The 8,113-nt window shown below is 54.3% G+C and overlaps 1 pseudogene; it reads left to right on the top strand.

Annotated features, from left to right (window-relative positions):
* Positions 1 to 524: 524 nt before the first annotated feature.
* Positions 525 to 7,428, top strand: LOC122690386 (annotated as a pseudogene).
* The last annotated feature ends 685 nt before the right edge of the window (positions 7,429 to 8,113 follow it).

Raw genomic sequence — 8,113 nt, 5'->3', positions numbered from 1 at the left:
AACCTAGAGACCCCACAGGCTCAACTGGGCCCCTCTCAGCCCCAAGTGGAGGGGGCTGGTGCACAGCGTGAGGGTGGGGGACCCTCTGGAGGGACACGCCAGCTCTAGCCTCAGGGAGAACAGACTTGAGCTGCTGGGGTCTGTCTGTTGGTCCCTGTCTCCTCCCTCCCTTGCTCCACCTCAAACCCTCACTTCACCTCCTGTGTGTCTCTCTCCCTTCACTCTGCTTCTGTCTGTCTCTCTTCATGTCTCTGTCCATTTCTCTCTGTGTCTTAGTCTCTCTGTCTCTAGAGCTCTTCTCCCCTCTCCACCACCCAATCCTCCTTTCTCTTGGAGAGAAGTCTGCCATTTCTCGTTTGTCAGAATCATGCCTCCACGCCGCCAGCACTGGGTCTTCTGCACGTCCTGATTTAATTATGCAAAGCCCCATTTCCTCCCCCAGATCTCCCAGGCTCGACCTCTGATGGGCTGGCAGGTGAGCTCTCCCTGCTCCTTCTTGTGCCACCAAGGCGAACACGGACTGGATGTCAGTGCTGAGTTCTCAGCTCTGCGATGTGCCCCTGCACCACCTCTCCATCCTAGGTGAGGCCCCGCAGGCTCGGCTCGGCGGGGATGCGGCTGCAAGACGGGTCCAAGTGCGGGAAGCCTCAGTGCCAAACATGCACCCATGCAGGCACACACAGGCACACTGAACACACACACACATGTACACACATACACCAAACACACATGCACACACACAGGCACACCACACACACACACATGCATGCACATACAGCAAACACACACGCACACATACTGCACACACATACATACACACACCAGCACCTTCCCTTCTCTGTCCACTTTATCCCATTCAACCCAGAAGGTATGTGAACCTCCGAGAGCCTGCCTTGAGGACACATGCCAGCCACCCTGAGGAGGGGTTGTGCTTTCTCAGCCACTCTGTCCTACTCCTGGGGACCCCTCACCTTTCCACCCACCTTTTCCATCAGAGCTTGTGCAGCACCTTCTGCACTTGAGCCCGGAGGGCCCAAAGTTTAAGGTGTCCACTTGCCCCCGAAACAACTCGGTAAGTGGTACCGGAAATACCTAATTAAAATGAGGAACCTTTGACTCCAGCCAGTTTGGTTGCAAAAAGTGCTGCAAAGCTCAGCCATGACTGGGCATCTCGACTTGGGGATGCCTGGTGGTGATCAGGCAGGCGGGCACTTCCAGAATGACACTGCTGTGCTCAGGCGTTTAGGGGGTGGCCAGCAGACACCGTGGCCTGGGAGGGGAGGGTCCCTGCCAGACAGAAGGTTGCTCACCTCCTCAAGGTGCAAACGCAATCCATTCTCCACCAACACTCCTCTGCCCGTGCCGACACCGGGAACTGACCTGACTCTGTGACCATGGGCACTGCCCACTGGGAGCGCACACGGACAGTTAGACAAACAGGAAGTGCTGTTTTCTATGGAAGTCAGCTTTAGACTCTTTCTCACCCTCTCGACAGTTGCAGGGTTCTATGTTGGCCACCTCACCCATGGGAGGAGGGGCCCCCACACGGCAATTCTCTTGAGGGTGTGGAGCAGACATGGAAAGTGGACCTGGTCTCTCAACCGTTCCAGATGCTTCCCCCTGGGGAAGGCTGTGCGGGCCCCACAAGGAGGAGGCGTCCACGTCTTCAGGCCTCCTCCATCCACAGAGGGGCCCTTGGATGCTCTCCTTCCTGTACCCCTTACATAATAATTCGTGATGCCTTTCCCCTAAGCCCTGGCACCACTTATCTGCTTCTGTCTTTGTAAATTTGCCTGTTCTGGACATCTCTTATAAATGGGCAAGTAAAATGTGTCCTTCTGTGTCTGCTTCTGTCACTGATCATCATGTGTTCAAGTTCCATCCACAATGTAAGGTGTGTCAGAACTTCACTCCTTTTCATGGTGAGTCATATACTGTGTGCATGTACCACATACTACTGACCCACCCATCTGTCCATCCACCCACACACCCACCCACCCACTCACCTATCCACCCACCCATCCATCCATAAATCCACCCATCCATCATGCATCCATCCACCCACTGACCAATCCATCATCCACCCATCCACTGATCCAACCCCACTGACCCATCCATTGTCCATCCTTCTCTCCATCCATCCACTTATCTATTCACCCATCCATCCACTCTTCCATAATATCATCAAATCAAAGTATATTATGAACTTGTAAATCCTCCTTCCCATTCCTTGACCCTAGAGAATAAATATGAAAAAAAAAAAAGAGAGAGAGAAAGAAATAAAGCTAGTCCAAACCCATGTTCAGAGACGGAAAGGAAGGATTTCTGGATTGTCCCCAGGGGACCGCTAAAGTGTGAACCTCTCCACACTGTCTCTGAAACAGATGACACAGATTTAAAAGGAAAAGAATAAATGAAACTACACATGACCCACAACACTGGCATCATAAAGAGCCTGAAAATACTATGAAAGTACTTGTAACTAGAGAGGGTCTGTCTGTGCTCAGTCGTGTCTGACTCTTTGCAACAACATGGACTGTACCCACCAGGCTCCTCCGTCCATGGGGTTCTCCAGGCAAGAATACTGGAGTGGGTTGCCATGCCCTCCTCCAGGAGATCTTCCCCACCCAGAGAGCCTCCCAGAAAGGTAGGAAAGGACACGGCTTTACTCTGGAACCAGCCTGAAACCAGAAAGGGGACTCATGTACTAAGAGCATCACAGTCTGAAGTCACAGAGGCTGGGGGAACTGGGAGGGGAAGGGGGAGGCTGGGTCCCGCACTTTGTGCAGCTGAGCTGACACCAGAGCTCCTTCCTGGTCCCAGAGAAGCAACAGTTGTGTTCCCATGTCCTCTGAGGTGGGTTTGTGTTTGCACCCCGGCACCTCCTCCAGGGAGACTTTCTTGGTGGCTCAGACAGTAAAGAATCAGCCTGCAATACAGGGGACCCGGGTTCGATCCCTGGGCCAGGAAGATCCCCTGGAGGAGAAAATGGTACCCCACTGGAGTATTCTCACCTGGGAAATCCCATGGACAGAGGAGCCTGGCAGGCTACAGTCCATGGGGTCACAGAGAGTTGAGATGACTGAAGCACCCACACCCCTCCCCTGTGGTGCTTCTCCTGGGTAGATCAGGCATTTTATGGGGTGGAGAGAAGTTGGGGTGGGAAGCAGTCATTGTGGAGGATGTAGAGGACTCAACGCTGGGGGCCCTGTCTATGTGGAGGGGGCACCCAACTAACAGTGGTCCTGTCACTGGCACACGTTAGCCAGGGGTTGGATGCTGGACTGGGTAGAGAACCCACCTGGGCCCAGGTGCTTGCAGGAGCAGGGGCCCACCTGGAGGGACAGATGGCCCCTGCCTTCCTGTACCCGCACTTGAGGGGCACTCATATTCCTGGTTTTTCTATCCCAACCTGGTCCCCCCAAGAGGACAAGAGGCTGTCAAGCACAGCTCTTGCCTTGTGTAATTGCTTCCTCCTGGGAGATCCCTGGTTGCTAGAATCTTCCTTAGGGGATCTGACGGGCAGAGAGCCAGGGCTGGAATGTGGGCAAACCTCATTCCTGCTTGCATCAGGTGCCCGCAGCCTGGCCTTAAGAGCTCACACCCAGAGGAGGGACCAAGCAGGAGGGGGTCCTCCAGAGCCCGGGAGTCCTGCAGGACTGGGGTCCTTCTGCTCTGAGGGTCCCTTGGTGTCAGGGTCCCTCTGTTCTGCATTACTCCAGGGCAGGGTCCCTCCATCCTGGGGGGCCTTGGTGCTGGGGTCTCAAGTGGTATGACTGTCAAGAGAACCGGGGTGAGTGCTGGGTGGGGGGCACGGGTGGTGGTATTTCAAGGGGTGTTGAAGGTCATTCTCTGCAGCAGCACTTAATTTAATTCTTGTAGAGGTGGATGGCAAGTGTCTGTGTGTAGCTGACAATATTCATATGAGTCTTTGCTTTTTCTTTTAATTTGGATTGGGTGGGCACTGTGAGTTCCTTTCTCATTTTTTATCATTATATATTTTTTCTTTTCCCATCATGACTCTGTAGAGGACACAGTACCATTTTCAGCTACTAGTTTATGTTAATATTAGTTTTTGCTTTTTCTTTTATTTTGGATGGAGAGAATCTATTATTTTCTTTCCCATTTTTTATCCTTTTTTTTTTCTTTTTCCATTATGACTTCTTGTAGAGGACACAGTACATTTTCTGCTTCAAATTTATATTAGGGTTTCCCTGGTGGCTCAGTTGGCAAGAATCTGCTTGCAATGTGGGTGACATGGGTTTGATTCTGGGGTTGGGAAGATCTCCTGGAGAAGGGAATGGAAACCCACTCCAGTAATCTTCCCTGGATAATTCCATGGACAGAGGGGTCTGGTGGGCTACCGTCCATCAGGTCGAAAAGAGTTGGAAGCAACTGAACAACTTTCACTTTTCAATTTATGTTAAAGTTATTTTTTGCTTTTTCCTGTCTTATTTGTGTGGTGGGCAGATGTTTCTTCCTTTCATTCTCCCCCCTTGATTCCTTCTTGCCTCTCCTAGAGCTGTTTGTGGGGTGGGCACAGACCTTTGTGGGTCTTGTGTGTCCTCATGTCCAAGGGTCCAGCTTGGGTGTTTGGAGCCCAGGCTGTTGAACCCACAGGGAGCTTCCACCCAGGGACTGCCTGAGAAGAGAGTGAGGCTGGACTCTGCAGGAACACTCCCCCAAGACCACAATCTGGACCCGGGCTCTGTGCTCCATGTGACCAGTGACCCTGGAGACCCTGTTCCCAGAAGCAGGGCCTCAACCCCAGCAGCACCAACACTGTTGATTTTGCAGTGGACGATATGGCCAAGTCACTTAATGTTTTACTCTGGCCTTGGCCCCGGTGCCCCCACCACAGAATCTAATGACCCTTGGGGTCTGGAGGTTCTGTCCTGGGCCTCAGTCTGCATGTACCCTGCGGGCCTCGCACAGTCACTGCAGTACAGACTTCACACAATATTATAAGCACTGCTCTCTGCTGCTGTGCACACACACACACGCATGCATATCCGTGCACACACAGACTCTGAACACATGCACATATGCGTGGTCACCTGTACCTACAGGAGCATGTACATATGCACACAAACAAACACATACACACACACACCAGAGCAATGCCATGGCTCCCCACTGCCACTCAGGAGAGGATGGGTCCCTTGGGACCAGGCGCCATGCTTTATGTCTTTGTGTGTCAGGATCCCCCAACCCGTCTGTAGAGTGGCTGTGCTGGGGGAGGTCCCCACCCACGCCCCTGTCTCTCACTACAAGGCCCCTCTCCTCCACCCCCGCCCGGAAAAACCCTCACAGAGATCTCGGCGTGGCTGGAGAACCAACCCCTGGAGGTGGTTATCCTGGCATACAGGAACTTCGAGGGCATGATGGAGGACCTGCATGAGTACCTGATGGGCTGCATCAAGAACATCTCTGGGGACATGCTGTGTCCCCGTGGGGTGAGCAGGGGCCAAAGGCTCCCCATGCTCTTGGCAGCGGGAGCACTAGGATTCACTGTAATCAGACTATCTGCTCACTGCATGAGGCTGATTCAGACACCTGATGACACCATTCACGAGACCCCAGTAATCCACCCACCACTGTCTCCACTGAAACACCCCAGTAACCAGCCCATCACTGGTCACAGGCACCCCCAATAATCCACCCTGCCTGGTCTCTATTCAGACACTCCCCAAATCGATCAATCACGCCTCGAGATGCCCCAGTAATCCACCCGCTGTTTCCTATCAGGAATCCCAATAATCCATCCACACCTGTTTCCACTCAGGCACCCCAATGATTGACCCATCACTGCTCAAGACACCCAAGTAATCTACCCACCACTGTCTCCACTCAAACACCCCCAAAATCTACCAATCACTGCTCAAGACACCCCAATAACCCACCCATCACCATCTCCACTCAGACACCCCAGTAATCTACCCACTAGTGTCTCTACTCAGACATGCCATTATTCCACCCATGACTGTCTCTTCTCACAGAGAACCCAATAACCAGCCCATCACTGCTCATAGACCCCCAATAATCCACACACCACTGTAGCTACTAGGACACCCCCAATAACTGACACATCGTGTCACAAGGCACCCCAATAACCCCTGTGAACACGTCTCATGGGTACCTGGATGATTCAACCCTCAGGAGGTGCCGACTCTGTGCCAGCTGTGGTCCCAGGGCCAGCAGGTCATCCTGTCGTCCAAGGACGAGGCATCCATGAGTCAGCATGAAGAACTGTGGCGCAGTATCCCCTACTGGTGGGGGAACCAGGTGAAGCCCCGAGACCTCATCCACTACCTGGAGCACATGAAGGGCTGCAGCCACCCAGGTTAGTGCTGCCTTCACACCAGGACAACTGGTCACACGCAAGTCTTAGTGCATGGGGCTGGCTTTGGGTTCAAGAGGAGAAATGGAACAGGATGTATTAGGGGACGTTATTCTGTTCACCACATGGGGACCAGGGCATGGACATTCTTGGGGATGTTACTGTGTCCACCACAGGGGGTCAGGACGTAGACAGGATGTGAACATCCATACGGACATTATTGTGTCCACCACACGGGGTCAGGATGTGGACATCTCCTGGGTCACTGTCCAGCCCGCCTGCCCTCTGTAACAGGAGAAATTTGTGAGTCAAAACCCCTGTGAGCCCCCACTGTCTGAACTTTGGTCTCTGTCAGACATCTGAATCTCTGACTGCTGTGGAGGCCAGAGTCTGAGTGGGTGATGGCACAGCTTGGTGACTGGGTGGGCAGGTGATCCCATGGGTTACTGGTCACATGGGCGAAAGACCCTGTGGGTTGGTGACCAGGTGGGTGGGTGACCGTGCGGGTGGTGATGGTGTGAGTGGGTAATCATGTGGACAGGCGACCTCATGACCTCGCATGTTAGTGACCCCATGGGTGGGTGACCATGTGGAGGGATCACTGCATGGGGTAGTGACCCCATGGGGGGTGACCATGTGAGTCGATGACCACATGGTTTGGTTGGCCACATGACTCCGTGGGTTAGTGACTGCACACGTGGGCGGCTGACCCCACAGCTGGCACCAAGAACAGCAGCCCCTCTCTTGTCCCAGGCAGGCTGTTCATGGCCGGCATCAACCTCACGGAGAACCTGGAGTTTGTCCTCGTCCACCCGGCCTGGTCCCTGGAGAAGCTGACCCAGTGGGGGCTCCCCTACCTTTGCGCATGGGTGTGGGGCCAGTGACTGGGGTCGGCCGCCGGCTGTACCAACACCATCGCAGGCGACTTCATCTGGGCCGACGGGTTTGTTGGCGACGACATCGGGTTGAACCGGAAGCTGCTTGGGGCTGATGGACGGCGCATGTGTGGAGCTGGGCAACGCGGAGGATGCATCACAGTCACGCGCTGTGATGTTTCCGGCCTGAACCGGAAGCCACCTCGGGGCTGACGGACTGCACACTGACGCGCTGAGCGTTGCGGAGGCCGCTCCTCGTTCACATCCTGTGACGTCACTGGGCTGAACCAGAAGCTGCTTCGAGGCCTACGGACGGCGCGTGAGTGGAGCTGGGTATCGCGGAGGGTGCGTCTCAGTCACGTCCTGTGACGTCACCAGCCTAAACTGGAAGCCGCCTAGGGGCCGACGGACGGCGCTTTTAGGAGCTGGGCATTGCGGAGGCTATTCTCAGCCCTGTCCTGCGGGGCTGGTCATCCGTCCGCCCTTCCAATGAATGTTGGTGACTGCAGAGGTGGGGCCAGGTGGCAGGGTCCATGGTCTCTTCGGTCCTCCGTGTGTCTCTCGGCTAATGCAGTGTGTGAGGTGATGATTAAAGGTGAGTGAATAATTTGTACGATCACATCCTCAGGGAGACACACCTGGTTCTCCAGTCTGTGGCTTCCCCATGGGAGAGGCTGGGGTGCCCCCTCCCCCTGGCCCTGAGAGCAGCAGACGGTGACCCCCAGCTCGGGAGGTGGGAGAGGCACTATGACAGTGTCCTTAGGAGGGGACTGAGCGCTTTGCGATCCCGCTGAGAAATCCCTTTTATTAGATAAGGGGCTTCCCTGGTGGCTCACCTAAGAAGGCCTCCTTATCTCTCCTTGCTAGTCTTTGGAACTCTGCATTCAGGTGCCTATAT

The sequence above is a fragment of the Cervus elaphus genome, chromosome X, assembly GCF_910594005.1.
Source record: "Cervus elaphus chromosome X, mCerEla1.1, whole genome shotgun sequence".
Classification (NCBI taxonomy): Eukaryota; Metazoa; Chordata; class Mammalia; order Artiodactyla; family Cervidae; genus Cervus; species Cervus elaphus.
Note: the sequence above shows the minus strand (reverse complement) of the source record. Positions and strands in the feature narration are given on the sequence as shown.